Genomic DNA, 16,774 nt, shown 5'->3' with positions numbered 1-16,774 from the left:
TGATTCAGTACCTCCATTTAGTGCATTAACCATTTGGCTCTAAATCAAGTTCTCTGAAAATTACATTTGCCATGGTCTGTCACAGTTTATGCAGAAATATTGATGATTTTCAGTTGCTAATTTTCTATGAGATAAAACAACTGTGTTTTTTGGAGAGACTAGTCATCTTTTGGTATTTCCTTTAGTGTGCATTTAAAACTATTAAATTCAATTGTCTCACAACTTACAGAGTCCATATTTTCTTTACAAGTTCTTCCAATTAAAAATAGTAAAACTGGTTTTCACTGCCAGATTTGCTTTCCCCAGGACTGAGGTTATCTTGCATAGGTTTATAGTTACAATGATGGTAAAATTAAAATCTAGTACTGACTAAATGCAAGACTTTTATTTTGCTGAGTAGATATCCTGCAAGGGACATACATTACTTCCAGTGAAGAGTCTGGGAGTCTGGATTGACAGGAAGCTGAACATGAGCCAGCAGTGTGCCCAGGTGGCCAAGAAGGCCAATGGCATCCTGGCCTGTATCAGGAACAGCGTGGCCAGCAGGTCCAAGGAAGTGATTCTGCCCCTGTACTCAGCACTGGTGAGTCCACACCTCGAGTACTGTGTCCAGTTCTGGGCCCCTCAGTTCAGGAAGGAGATTGAGGTCCTGGAGCAGGTCCAAAGGAGGGCAACCAGGCTGGTGAAGGGACTCGAGCACAGACCCTATGAGGAGAGGCTGAGGGAGCTGGGGCTGTTCAGCCTGGAGAAGAGGAGGCTCAGGGGAGACCTCATCACTCTCTACAACTCCCTGAAAGGAGATTGGAGCCAGGGGGGAGTTGGTCTCTTTTGCCAGATGACTTTCAACAAGACAAGAGGGCACGGTCTTAAGTTGTGCCAGGGGAAGTTTAGGTTGGATATTAGAAAGAATTTCTTTACGGAGAGAGTGATCAAGCATGGGAAGTAGTGGATTCTCCATCCCTGGAGATATTTAAAAAGAGACTGGATGTGGCACTCAGTGCCATGGTCTAGCAACTGCAACGGTGGTTCAAGGGTTGGACTCGATGATCTCTGAGGTCCCTTCCAACTCAGCCAATTCTATGATTCTATGATTCTATGATTCTATGATCAGAAAAACACAAGAAAATGTATACCTACCACAAAAAGTGACATCTTGTTACTCTGAAGGCCATGTTAAGAAAAGACCATATTGCTTAATGCATTGTGTATTTTTCTTTCATTGCTTCTAATTCCTAGGTTTCTTAAACTAAAGGATAAGAAGCCTGAAGTTATTATTTCAAATGATAACAGATTTCAGCTCATCTATTTAATAAACTTTACATGGATAAAAGAAATTATGTTAACCTGAAATTCAACATTAACTCATGTACAGGAAGCTAATTGTATTGTTCACATTTAGGCAGGAAATCACCATAAAAAGTTTCTCAAGTTTCAAGGCAAGAAATCACTAAGAAACCATTAAATCACCATCTCAATACTAGGGTACCAAAACAAGTTCACACTTCTTTAATCTCTTGGTACTGTGCAATCCTGCAAAATCATAAGAAAAATAATAATAGTATTTTTTTTTTCAGAGAAACTGGCTGAATCAAGATAATCTCATGAGCTGAAAGCAGCATGTTAATTCAAGTATTGAAGAGCTACTGAATGAAACTGTTCCCATTTTTCTGAGCTTTAACATGATACATTTTTATATGAGTTCCATTCATAACCAAAAGAATGTGTCACTAACAGGTTGCATTTTATTTAATTTTCTTAGGCCAAAAACATCAACTTGCATAGACAGGTAGATGGAGACAATGTATTATTACTTTTTCATTTGTGAATAGCACCTCAATTATTCTCTGGCTCCAGGCAGCTTTTCAGTCAAGATTTTTAGTTGAAATAAGAGTTCACAAGTTTAAAGCAGTTGAAAAAAAATTTCTGCTAGCAAGCTGTGTCTTTTTAGATTTAGATGACTCCTGTTAGATAATGGTATTTAAATTTTTAAAACCAAGTGATCTCTACAGGTTAGAGTACAGATAATGTTAAATTGCATTTCTGTTGTTTTGCAACAGGATCCTTTTCCTATATTTTCCTATTTCTTAGCAACAAGAAAAAGCTTTTTATTTTTTCTTGGGAGCTGTGCTAGAATTATTGTCACCATCTACTCTGCACCATATGTTCTATTTGTCAGCACCTTGTGAGTGATTGAGAAGCTTCTTTTGCATAAACCACAATAAATCACCTGACAGCTACTGTCATTTTTAGAGATTATGCTAAATTATTTCTCCACCCCTTCCATAGGTGCAAAGCTTCATTTTTCTAGGTTGTGAAGCTTTCATCTACTGATGAAATGATACCATTGTGGTCTTGTCACAGTTCCAAATGGTGTAAGGCTGGAACTCAGTCGACGCAAAATACCTAAAAGCCTTTCCCGTAGACACTGTTACTCTCTCAGCTCTTCTCTCCCATATGAGCTCAGCCAGTGATCTCCATATATTGCACCTTGTTTTTCTCATAAGGTATTCTGAATTTCTATTTCTGATCTGCTCTGTCTTGCATACTGCCTTATCTCTGACAGCAGCCTGTGTTTGATAACAGCAAAATGATCTTGATGGCTAGGAGTTTATTATTTGGTGACAGCATTGGCTGTTAAAGCTAAAAGCAGGGATTATGCTAATATGTCAGTATGTTTTACACTTTTTCATATCAAGTTTGTAAAGACATTCAAGAGCTTGGTATTTGAAACTTCTCTGTAAAGACAGAGTCTTGGTCTCAATGTTGGCACCACATTTTCAGAAGCCTTCAGGTTTTGGAGGGTCTGCTTGAAGGCTGCAGATTGTTTGGGGCTGGTGATCTGATCCTAGTGGTTTACAAATCTGCTCTGTGGAAGAAGCTGGAAAGAGCTGTTCTTCAAGAAATGTTTGGATTTTTAGAAGGTGTAATGTTCATTTCCTTGGAAAATGAGGTAATTCCTTTTATTTGGGAGAAATTCAACATAAGGAAGTTGAAATAGGGTTTTATTTATAAGGTCTCTGTAGCTTTGACTAAAACTATCACATCTCTGTCTGTCTTTCACTGCATTTGTGTATCTGTGGTCCATACATATATGCATGAACAATGTCGTCTGACAGTGGTTAAGAGTCCTACCTGTTGCTGCAATACAAGAAAGTATAATAACTGCTGTATTTTATAAAAAACCAGAAGTTATTCTATAAGCTTTGGCTATGTTTTCTAATTGGTACTGCAGTGCAGAAAGAGTGGTTCTCACATTTTAAATAGAAAATAAGCAACTTCAATATTTTGTATCTGTATTTTTCCCTGTACACAATAGATGGCACTAGTAGACCAGATGATAAGGGTTTATTTTCCATGTTCAGGCTAGCAAGTACAATAGTTTTGTAGGTAGCTTTAACTGCTTTTAATAGTCATCTAGAGACCCAGTTTAATGATTTTTTTATTACGTCTTTGCTGAAAACAAGTCAAATCTAAGTTTCCTTGCCATCCCTTCCTGCCTTAATCTAAGTAAATATGTTTTGCTACTGCAACATAGTTTCATAGCAACTTCAATATTCAGATTAATTTGTCCAAATCCAAGGGGCCACTCGCTGTAGTTAGCACTGGCACAAGCTGCAATTCAGCTGTCATTATTAAGCCACTTCCTTTGGGAATATTTTCCTATCCTATTACAAAGAAGGTATATTTTACTCAGAAGCTTCCACAGACTGCTGTCAGTTAGCAGTACAGCATCAGAAGACAATACAGACCTTATATTCACAAAACCTTAAAATAAGTATATATATTCACAAGACCTTAATATAAAACCCTCAAGATTACAACATATCAAAATTGCAGCAATTCTGCACCCAGAAACAGTGACATGTCAGGCTGTAAAAAAACCTCAAAGGCAATGTCAGTATCTACTTAAAATTCACTTTTGTTTACATACATAAGTCTGTTCTTAGTTATTTCCTTGCTTAACTAATCCCTCGGATAGCATTTTTTTTTCTGTCTTCTGTGAGGTGCAGCAATAATCCAGGCTTCTGAGCTTCTATGATTTTGCCTGGAATTATACAAGTTCAGCCTTTTCGGTCTTAAATAAGCCATACTGAGTATAGATACTCCTCCAAAAACTCTCATCAAATTTTGCATGGATTTTTTTTTACATAAATAGAGAAAGCATGAATACTTTGCTAATAACAGGCCTCCTGAATATGGTGGAACCTTCTTACTCCCCAGCATGATTCCTCTCCCAGCACATACTCATAAAATTGATTATAAATGGAAGGGACATTTAAATGGAGGTTTCTCTGATAAACATCTAGACTTTCATCATAAGATTTGCAGGAATAGTCTCTCTGTAGCCCTGCTTTTACTAGAGATATAAGCAGATAACAGAAATACTTGCAGAGAGGTATCTTTCCTTCCTCTTATGTTGCATCAAATAGTTGAAACCCACCAGATGGTTCCATTGGCACATTTTCTTTTTGGTTAGAGTTGTTCAAGAGTATTGTGCTGTGGTAATAGGAAGAAGGAGAGTGGTGGCAGCACAAATCAACATCAGCTTGGTAAGGTGGTCACAGAAGGTGTTACTCAAGTGTGCAATGTCACATACAGAGGCAGGTTGGTACAAGAAGATGATCTGCTGCTAGAGGTTTTGTTTTGTGTTGTTTTGCTTGGCAAAAGTGGAAGCCATGCAAAAAGCCCATAGCTTAATTTTAAAGGTCTTGTAATCTAGGAAAATTCTAACAAGGAAAAAAAGGAATAACACAGGCAATGAGAATGTGCCTTAGCTTTGAGCGACTTGGTCTAGTGGAAGTTGTGTCAGAGGGGATGGAACTGGATGATCCTTAGGGTCCCTTCCAATCAAAACCATTCTATGATCTTTGCACATGAAGGCTCTTCTCTTATCTTTGTTCATTTTAACTAGAATCTGGAACTGCTGATTTTCTATGAGTGACTCTGGGTGATGAAATTCTGAGCAATATAACAATCCAAAGGCATTTGATTTTGTTCTAATCAGCCATCTTCCCCCTTAAACATTCGATGTGCAGATATTTCAGAAGCCTTGACTACTCTCCAATCATATGATCTGAAACAAGGTCTTACAGTGCTCAGCTTTGTGGTATCTCAGCATTTCTAGGCTGGCTCTGTTTTTTTCTAGTAATCTGTGCTAGATTTAATTCATGTAAGTGACTTGGGTAAGCCAAAACCTATTATTCTGTGGTTACCATAAATATTGTTTTTTTCGGATTACTAGGCTCTTCCCCAGGATGGTTTTCATAGTTATTTGTGAGCTTTTTTCCTTTAACAATTGTATACGGAATTTTATACAGCTTTTAGCTTTTGCTACGATTCAAAACTAAATTTTGTTGTCTTTAATGCTAAGAACTGATTTTGACCATAGCTCTTAATCTTAAGGCAAAAATATAACGTGCAGAAAGGGCTCCTGATGAAATATCACTCCTTTCTTCTAGACACCTATTTAATCTTTGAAGATCCAAATTCAATAGGAAATAGGAATCTTCACATGAAGAAAAAGTTATCTTACCTTCAGTCAACTAAAATGAGAGTTTACTGGTTTTAATTGTATTTCTTGCTGTGTTCAGCAAGTGCATATGTTGTCATAGGGCTGGAAGATGCTTCCTGGATAGCTTCTGATGTCAGTAGAATAACCTCATGGGATGAGTCTGGAAAATAAAGTATATCTTTGTAAGATGTCTGAAGGTGACATCAAGTTCTAAGACTGTCTATTTCTTCTGCTTTAACCCAACTTGTTTACTTGTTGAAGGAATGGAAATGGAGTGTTAAAAGCTAAGTATTTAGACCCGAGGTATCAGAATCAACACCACAGATTGCAAAAGGATGTTGTTTTGATTAAGCCTCTAATAACATTTAATTCAAAATTCAGTGCAAAAGCTCTTGTGTGTAGAGATCATTACCTTGTGGCAAGATCTAAGAAGTCCCCAAGGAGCCGGGGCAGTTTTAGAAGCAACTGAGGAACCAGGGGCCAGGCTACAGCAAACACTGGTTTTCTCAGGAGTGTGGAAGCTTTCCATTGGCAAGGCTTCTTCTGGGTTTTGGGGGCATGGAGATGGCGCCATTTCTTATTTCTCCTTTTGTCCTCTGTCCTTCTGTGTTACCTAATACTTGATTCACACAAATTGTGTTGGCAAGCGGCTCCCCCAGTATGTTAGTATTAGGATGTGGTTTCTATGATTCTGTTCCAGAAATCATCTTTCTTCATGACAGTCAACAAATTAGCCTTACTTTCCTCCATTTTGTGGTCTGGGGAATTTAAGCGTATGCAGGTAGTAAGTCACGGGTGCTCTCTGACTTGGACTACCGACCAAAATCAACTCTCAGCTGAGATACTGCCTACAGCTGGCATGGCTTATTAGCTTAAAAGTGTTTAAAACAAATATTTGAAGTAATTATAGTATTATAGCAGATTTTGAAGGGTGATTGCCAGTGCTGTCAGAGGGTGAAACTGACATTTTTTCAGTACCTCTCCTTGCCAAACAGCTTTAAAATTTGAACATCATCATTGTATTTTTGTATCTTTTTAGTCTTGAACTGAATTTAAAACATATTTACTGTTTAGGGTAGGCAATAAAAAATCCTTATTGCTACTTTACTGGAATTTCAAGCAAAAGAGGATGGTACAACATTATACAATCAGATTTTTAAAAAAATCTACTTGCAGTTTTACATGGCATCTTGTGTCTGCTCATGGCAGCCAGAACTGAGCATTGCCATTGAAAACAGAGAGTCATGGCAGTATATTCACTCCAAAAATACCTTCTGGTTGCAAAAATATTTAACAATGTTAGGACTAAAGAGGAGTGAGAGGAAACCCAAGAAAGACAGGTTTGGAAACTGTTCATTGCACTGTCAGATAAAAATTCAATATGGAAAAAATGCACAAACAGACAAATAAAAAAATTGTCTCTGTAGAAATAAAAAGGCAGTCCTGCATCCTGCTGAGTACTTCTTGAGTAGGGGTTGAAGGAAAAGGGTTTGAGCCTCAAACCACCTAGTTAAATTCAGCAAGCAGGATGCCCTGTGCATCAACCATTCAACTCGGGACTGGGGACAGAGAAGTCTCTCCCGGATTTCTAGAAAGAGTAGAAACCCAGGCTTTGTGCATTCCTCTGGGGTTTGGAAAACAGAAATCTCGGAAACCAAAATCCTAGCAATATCATGGATGGCTTATTAAAAGTATCCCATAAATCATGGTAGCAGTTCAATAGCGTGGCAAAACAGGAATTAGTTATCTCTCAGTTTTCTTCAAGGAGAGCTGGATATGGGCCATCATCGGGGTACTGAATTATGTAACTTTATGGAAGAATCAGCAGTTCCTCTATGATTTTGTCAGCCATTCTTAAGACAAGAAGACTCAGAAACAGGTCTAAATTTTAGAAGTTGAGACAAGAGGCAATAAAGAAGAGAGTCCCCATATAAAGAAAGAACAGAGGGAAAAATTAAGACTACAAGAGTTTGACTCAAGGCTTATAGAAATGAACATGTCAGTTGTTCCTGTCCGCAGTGGAACTAAAGAAAATATTATTATCCCATAATGAATATACAGACATTATATCACAATATATCATTACTATATCACAATATCACAGTACAGCACAAGATATCTCCTGGTATAACAGAAGATTGCCTGTAAAGGTCTCTGTGTAGCTTTTGGTGGGAAGATATCAGCTCATTTTAAAGCCTTTTAGGGAACACAGGAGAGTTCACCAGCAAAATTGCTAGGAGAGGAATGGAACCTCTGAAATGAAACTCCAAGGAATGAGCTACAAGGAAAGATGTTTGTGGTGATATGCTCCTGTCCCCAGTGCCATGAAGGACACTGTGAAAAGGCTGTCACTGTGGGTGCAAAGAGGGTTTGCTTGACTGTGATGGGTCATCTGATCCTAGCAGCTAAGTGATGCTAAAATACCTCTCAGGGAGTCAATGCACAAGAACATTTCATATCAGAAGACAAGAAAGCATAAACTTAAGTCAGAACTCTCCATGCTCACCACTGAAAAATAAAAAGTAAAAAAAAAAAAAAGTAAAAAACAAAAGAAAAGCAGTTAAATCGGAAATAAAAACAGATACAGAACAACAAACCTCTAGTGAATCTAATTCATCGGTACTGATTTGGGGAGGAGGGAAGAGGACTATGCTGATGTAACTGAGAGAGCCACAAAATAAATTGCTACCCATCCAATAATATGTAATGAAGTCTTAAAACATCTGTTGACAATCAGAAGGAGGAAAGAGATTCCAGCAGGAAAGGGCGGAGGTGGTTTTTCTTATCTATCTTTATATCAGGCTACAATAAGATCAATCAAATATGCTGTTGTACTTCATCCAGCCAAACCTATGGAACTGATTCTCCTCTCCTAGGGTGATTATTCTCAACCCTGCACAGGCGGTAGTTCTGTTAATCTACAGCTAAACCACTGTTTAATTCAAAATGTTGCTGCCCCAATCATTTATTTTTGGGCTATTGTAAATGGCTAGTATCATTTTCTTTTAAACAAGGGAACACATTACTCAGAAAGTGCCAAACAACATCTCAATAATTACCATAAAGTTTCCTATAGAGCATTTCCTATTAACTTGCGTGGTGTTTTGAAGAAAATTCTTTTGAAGGCTTTTGTAGGCTTTTGTCCAACATATCTGGGGAGTCTGTTTTTCAACATCTAGTTTTGATCTGTAACTTTTATTTACAGCCACCTTAGTGCCTTTAACTCCCTAGGATTTTTAAATATTTTTTTTTAACCAACTTACTTCGGATTTGCACAAATTTGAACAGAGACCAGCTGATTCACTAGTAAGTGAAGTATAGTCACAAAACCTGCTCTTAAAACAACTTCATTTACAGCCTGTGTTCTTCTTTCCAGTGCTGTGCATGAACAGGCAGACAGAGCCAGCTTTGTTTGGCTGTGTACAGTTACACCAGAGCTGCGCAGGATAGGAATGGGAAACTACGCCACATAGAAAGAGAAGAGCCTTTGCCTAATGGCTGAAATGTTCTCAATCAGTAAATACTTAAAACATAGCTGGAAATTGGCAGAATATGAGGGGTCTCTTGTTAAGTAGGACATCTGCCTGTGGGATATTCCAAAAGAAGGCCCTAGGAAGGAAAATAATGAAGTGAGAAATTGTTTGTGTTAAGGCTAAAGTGTTCAAAAAACAAGTATTGTTATTAGATCTGAATTAGCTCCTCTGATGTTACATCAAACCTTATTAGCCTTCTTTTAGCAAAAAGCTGAGGCTGTTGCTTAACTTTCTGGAACGAGCCGTGAATTCCATTGTTTTTCAGAGGCTGTGGTTTGATTCCCAGAACCAAAATGAATCTGATTCTTGAGCTGGCATATACCCTTAATGCATTCCTAGATCAGGGCTCTGAAAAGAGTGACTTTGGTTTCAAAACCTCTTCCACATTAATGGGTTTCGTATGGGTGATAATGGTGCAATTATGACAGATGAAGGAACAGACTGAGCAGTGGGCTACACAGCAGCCACCCCTTTCATATTCATTGGAGAGAAGGAGTAGAGACTGGGGGTAGTTAAATTTTATTTCAGGAGGAAAAGATCTCCTAACTGTGTTACATGGTAGCTGCTGCATTACGAAGGCTGTTTACAGAAGGACTCCTTCAACACCATTGCAATGCTGTGGAATCTTCCCACTCTGCTTGGATCCCTTCTATGATTTGACATGTTAAATCACATTCTGCTCCTGTCATGCTTTTCTGCTCAGTGCTAGCTACCTTGAAAAGGCCTTTCATTTGCAGAAAAAAACCCTCTACTAACTATTTCTGGTTGACAGTTACTTACAACGAAGGTAAACAGCAGTGGTTATCTAATCTACTTTTATCTACTTATTTACTTACCATGTAACTACTCAGCGTACACGTTACTGGTGGGGCTGGTCTGTATAGCTGCTGCTTCCTGTTTGTCATCACCCTTCCAGCAGCTGAACACATTAATTAAACTTTGCCCTCAGTTTTGCATATTCACAGGTGAGCCTCAGTATGTCTGTAACGCTGGCCATCAGTTCTGTGCACTACTGTGAAATGAGAAATGAAAATAAACTCTTCTGAAAAGAATTAACTATATGTACTTTAGAGTGGCATCTCGTGTGGGGTATCACAGAGATCAGGTTGGATGGCATCATGCTCTGGGCCATTCAGTTTGGTACATGGGGATAACTGGCTGATTACAACTGGCACACCATTCATCATCATCAATCTCTTACCCAGAAATGTTGCTTCAAATAAAGCAAGACTGATAAGAATGTATCCATTTGCAAGAGAACCCGGAGCCAAAGCTAACAGAAGTTTTGTGCTCATTTATACTTTGCCAAAAAATACAGGCTTGCTGATAACTTCATGGCAATGGTGTTGAAATGGCCAGCAGACTTGGCAGGATAAGCTTTTAGCACTCATAACACTGCAGATGTAGGCGCCTTTGACAGATAACTTCATCAGTCCAGTCTGCATCTGTGACCTCATCTTTGACCTGGCTATTGGAATTGTGTCAAAAACCATATCTTACCTCATTAGGCAGCAATCAGAACTATCTACATGTGATCTGGATCGTGTATCCAGATTCAACAATAAGGACTGCTGGATGGCACGGTTTGAAGTTATCATTCACATAACATCCTTTTGAATGACTAAGATGTCCTCTGATGTTACCTAATCAGTGGATGTTTGCCTTGGTTTTCATCAAGTGGTCTCCAAATGGTTATTTTTCTACTTTTCTTGTTTTGTTTTGTTTTTTTGTTTTTTTAAATTTTTTAATCAGTCCTGTATTTAAAATTATTCCACTTGAGATGGGGACAGAAAACTAGAGAACAAAAATCAAGCATTCATCAGATATGAGGGCATGAAGGAACACCTTATGTTGTGATTATAGCAGATCAGCCAACTTCTTTTATGTGCCTGGACCAGAGCTTCCAGATCCTGTCTTTGGGAGTTATTCATGGTAGGAAAGCTTCAATATTCATGTGGAAGAAGCCCTTCAAGGCTGCTAAGTACTTGCCTTCATTTAGGAGGGCATCCTGAAGGGTGCAGCTGCATTTCTCTCTTTGCCAGCACATAAGCTTTCTCACAGCCTCAGAGATGGAATAGATTTGCTGTGCAGGTTCATGAGGCACAGGCTGTCACCTGTGAAAGGAATAACTAACACTTTCATTCAGAAAATATCTTCCAGTCTTACTGCACAAGAGTGGAAGTAGCAATGAAGAAATTTTCCCTGGCTATGTAACACATAACCTAATGCCATTCAGTACTAAAGCTTTTGTTTTTGCAGCAGTTCACAAAGAAGCAAGCAAAGACAGGTGACAATTTTTTCCTGTGAAAATCTACACACTCAGTCACTGAAATTCAATGAGACTAGAACAGGAAAGTACTATATTAGTAGTCTTATTGAAGTCAAGGAAAGTCTTCAGTTGGAGTGAGGGGATCTGGGGAGACACCACTATCCTTAACTATCCATTCACTAGGCTACACTTCATGAACTGAAAGAGGAAAGTTTTCTTTACAGAAATTACTCTGGGCTTTTTGAGGAAAAAACAGCAACAATCTAGGCAGAAAAGTCCATTCATCCTGAAAAAAAATACACCTAAACCCAAGAACTTTTAAAAAAAAGTTTAAAAAGTTTTGTTTGTTTTTTTTTTTTTTTTTTTGGAGGCAAGCCAAACAAATGAAGAAAATCAAACTGTAAACTCCGTGAACTTAGTAAGATGCTGAGATTCGTTTATTTATAACAAAATGGATTAAAAAAGAGGCAGGAGCACCTATCTTGTAACATGAACTTTAAAGTATAAAATAAATATAAAGCTAAGAAGCAGTCAGGCCCAGGAATCCAAAACAGAGTTTGTTCAAAATGTGAGCAGAGGCCCAGCTGTCACAATGCTGACTTAGCATTCCTCAGGTTTCAAAGGAAAGTCAAGTCCATCAATGTTTCTGTATCCAAGTAAATCGATACCCAGCCTGAGACAGATACTGCACTCATACTCATTCATCAGGGAAACAACCAGAATGTCAGTTGTCCTTGGACACATACACAAAAAAACCCCAAAACCAAAGCACCAAACTGAACAACATGTGAATAATTGCACAGTAATATCACATTTCTGCCTTTCATTTTGAAGCCAGGTTGGAATTAGAAGTTGTCACAATTTCTGTTATGGTTTGGAAGAGTGATTCCCAGGCAGAGTTTGTGTACCACTAGTCACCTAAAGCCATCCTCAGAACCACTGATGCTCCAGGGTGTTCACAGGCAAGGACAGAACCCGAAGGCTGATAATCATTGATTTAACTTTTTTAATTATTGCTGAGTGGGAATAATGTTTCTCTCAATTCTTCTTCAGAAAAACAAAGTCTTTTTTTGTGTGTGTGTGTGTGTGGTTTTTTGTTTCTTTGGTTTGGTTTGGTTTGGTTTTTCTGTTAATTTAGGTATTACACCAAGCTGGATCTCCAGGATATAGTTTGGGAAGAGTATTTTTTTCTCCTTAATATGTATTCAGCTACTGCAAATTGCCTACAGGAAATTCAGAAATAAGACAGGTTTTCAAGGTCGACTAATGCTTTACCTGGAGAAAACAGGCTTCGTTTTGCACCGTCTGTGTAATTTTAAAAATGGGGAGAAGTTGACACAGCGTATTTCCAAAATAATAATACGCTGACACATCAGTAAATATAAAAGCTAAAAATCAAGTGACAATTTGACTGGAAAGAGCGTTTGCTCTCTGAATACTTTCCTCTTTCAAGTCAGAGGGCAGTGGGGTTGTTTTCCCAATGTTTGCCGGCACATGAAAGAGGACAGGTGTCTCCATGTCTGGCCAGCCCAACAGGGGCAGGAAGGATGGAACCACGCTACATTTACTTTATCTTGGTTCACCAAAACAAGGTTTCAGCTGTGGTTTTGAAGAAGCAGAAAACAGGAGGAGCCAGCAGAGGCAGCTGATGAGGAGCAAGGAATCGGGCAGCTTGCTGCCAGGCAGATGGGGGGCTACGTGGGGTTTGTCTCCAGTGGGCTCCTGCAGATTAGTGGCTGGGACAGACACCCACAGGCTCCCTGCTGGCAGAAAGATGGGCAATATCCCAAATAATGGTCGTTGTGGTACACCATGAAGAAAAAAACCTCTTGCTCAGCTTTCGGCGTCTTGCTGACAGCTCTTAGCTCGGTTTAGCAGCCTGACTCTCTGCTGTGAGTCTGAGGTACAAGCTCTCTCCTCAGCAAGTTTGACCAAATGGCAGCTAAAACTCTGGCTACTCCCCGCAGCCTGCCTGCAGGAGGACTTGGGTTTTTCCTACTTTTGGTGGATCAAAATCAGTGGGAGGCAATAGTTGTTATTTTTAGCAGAAAACAGAATTCAAGAGCCATAAACTGGCTGGAAAGGTCTGAAATGTGGAAAATCTGATACTATGCAAAGGTTTGTTTTCAGTCCTCATTTGTTATCATAAAGCAGCAAAATCTGATTATCTTTCTATTGCCAAAGTTTTCTTACTGAGCAGCCTGCCCTATTTCTGTTGGTACCTTTCACCACAGGTGTTCTTGATCCACAGTTTGCATCCATGATTCAAACAGTAAAGAAGAAATGCAAATATTTTAAATATTGAATTAGTTTGGATTGAATGTGATTTTTGAGCACTTTGGGACTGTTTTCCTTTAAAAGAAGTAATAAAGAAGCAAAAAGGGAAAAAAACCACCACCTTTTAAATCTAGCTTTCTGTACTAGGGTGGTTAACTCTACCTCCCCACACCCCCAGTCACCCTTTGTTTTTACTACAGCGTTTGTAATATCACTTTGAGAATAAGTTTCTTATGATTTTTCTTTGTGGAAAACTATGCTCCAGCTTTAAAGCTTCTACAGTAAGTTTTTATTTATGAGTCATTTGTACCAAAACCAGACACTTTTGGAGCTGAATGTAGCCAAGTCAGGACATCTAAGGAAAACAAAACTGAAAATTAAACATTCAATCTTTTTAAAGGGATCCCTTTTTAAAGTTCCTCACAGTGATCTGAGAGCAGAAAAGCTCGTACATTCGCCTAGCTGTATTGAAGCAGTCAGATATGATAATTTCTATTTAGGTAGCATGTCTCTGCTCTAGCATCCGTTTAAGGATTATTATAGTTGCTATTTTATAACAGGTGTTGCCAAGAAAATTTTAGGAGCAGTTGCCCTTTGGTCACATGTACACTTGTGATGATGTTGGACAAAGGTTGTCTCAACAGGACCTCATATTTTCAGCTCTACCCATACCTGCTGGGGTCCATAAAGACCATTTATGATGCTGGTCTAAGTTGTTCTCTCTCTTTCTGTCTTGCCATGATGAGTGTATGACCAGGGTAAGTGACATCAAAACCCAGAAAGTTCATAGCTGTGACACACTGTTACACAGTCCTGGTTTTTCCTTGGGTCTTTCTCTGCTCTGTGTGCAAATCATCATCTACGTAGACAAGAAAAAGAACAAATAGATCAATAGAACTTTGTCAAGGAGAAATGATTTCTAATGTGCAATTCAGGTCATTCTTTTGCAAAGACAAGTTTTTACTGCAAGGATACTGGGGAAATTAATAAGCAGATGTTACAGATCACATACTGGTTATGTTAATAAAAATGTAGAAAGACTTAAAGCTTTTCAGACTGGAAAAATAACGTAAGATGGTATTTCCTTTTCACATGTTTTAAATATAAGACAAAGCATGGGCTCTCTTGACTCAGTTCTTCTGTGGTAATACAATGCTTCTAGTTTGAGTTCATCTGAAAAGTTACTATGGAGAACAACTGTAAGTCCCTTCACGTCTATTTTAAAATTTAATATTTAATCTAATCTTTTCATTTAAGACAGTATTGGGATAAAAAAGAAAGCAAAATCTTGTCACAGTATAAAACAACAAGAACAAAATACATCATTAAGGCAATCTTTGCAGCTTCATACAAATATTTGACTATAAAGATTCATAATATTCCAAAGGTAATGTGACAAAAATCATCATTTTAATGTCTCATATAAATCAATGACACTTCCTTCCATATCTTTTGAAGTCTTTCAAAATCAGAAAAGCAGCTAAAAAATGTTCTTTCCAGATCTTTCCATTCAAACATTTACTTTGTCAGATAAATTGAACTCACTTGCCAAACACAAAATAACTACACGCACATCAAGAGGACATTTTTACATTGGTGAAATTTAAGCTACTGCCCTCCTTGAGCTCAAATGAACGAGTGAAGCAGAGTCACACTGACTGTCATTTTACTAGACTGCTTGTTTGCTTGTGTGTTTTGTTTTCAGGAAAAAAAAATTACTTTTAGTATCTCTGTTGTTCCACCTACCTAATTAGAGAAAGCCTGCTACTATATGGAACATACATCATCACTTCTGTGTTTTATTATTTGCTACTATCTTTTTTCCCCATTGAGAAGCCAAATCAATAACCATGTTAGATGGAAAAAAACAAGTTTACAGAAGTCTGCATCTGAGTTTTGACCCTGTGGAAATGTAGTTCTAAATCATTTCCTCAAGTGTTTGCCTATATATTTAGGGACAGCCAAGATACACAATTTATACCACACAGGCATTCTCCAGACATTCAAAGTGAGACGCAATTTTCTTTAATCTCATATTTGCCCATTTTTCCACTTCACCAGCCAAAAAACATGTTTAGAGGATGCTTTATAGGTGCCTGTGGCAGCTAGGTATTTTTATCAGGGAATCTGTTGTTGCACCTTTTTACCCCTTTGTCAGAAAACTATTTCCTTTTATTAAAATTGAAGTTTTCAGTTTTCTTTCAACAACCCCCTCCAATATTCAGAGAGCCTTTTGGTGTCTGCTGCTAGTGCCAAAAAAGAAAAATTTACCCATTTTTTTCCCCATGTTTAATTTATATGCACCACTGCCTATTTTTTATTACGTGTTATTTGGTATCTTTTCCACACTGTACCTCCCCACACAAGAAGAATGAGTCAATCCTTTCCTGTCAGTCTCTGCTGCTTATACATACAAGAATTTTAAGCCAAAACTGGTCTTTGCAGCTATCATGCATTTTTTCCCATAAACATGCAAGTTTTATGTGGCCAGTTTTAAAGCTACCTGTGGGACAGTACAATCTGAGCCTCCTTTGTGAGTGCACTGCCATTTATCTTTTAATTTTGCAGTTTTGCTCTGTATTTCTATAGGGAGCCTCCAGATTCATTCTCTTTCCTGGACAGTGAGGCAGCCATAACTTTCACGCTTTTTGCACATTAAGTTTTTAAAACTGATGGGTAATTCACAGAGAAAGCTGATGCAGAAACAGCCTGGGAAAACCCTGACAAGGGCTGTGCAAAGGTGCTGCATCCTTCCTGGTTGTTGTGGTTTAGGCCTAAACCAACCAGGTACCAACCAGGTACTCACCCCCCACCTCCAAGTAGGGAGGAGAAAATCCACCTGAAGGGTCATCAGTTGAGACAAGGACAAGGAGATTTTCACTTCCCACTTTTGGTAATGGCAAAAAGTGCACAGACCCGGGAAGACAGAAAAAAAAACCCAACAGAAAACATGGCCAGATCTTAATACCTTTCCCCCCACAACCCTCTCTTCTCCCCAGGCCCGGATCCCTTCCCTGCTGCCTCCCCCTCAGGGCACAGGGAGGGGCAGGGGGGGTTCAGGGTCAGTTCCCCACACGCTGTTTCTGCCACTCCTTCCTCCTCAGAGGGAGGACTCCTCACATTCTTCCCCTGCTCCAACACGGGGGCCCTCTCCCAGGAGAGTCCTTCAGGAACCCCTGGGAC

Source organism: Calypte anna, chromosome 1 (assembly GCF_003957555.1).
Source record: "Calypte anna isolate BGI_N300 chromosome 1, bCalAnn1_v1.p, whole genome shotgun sequence".
In the NCBI taxonomy this organism is placed as follows: domain Eukaryota; kingdom Metazoa; phylum Chordata; class Aves; order Apodiformes; family Trochilidae; genus Calypte; species Calypte anna.
This window is presented reverse-complemented; position numbering follows the sequence as displayed.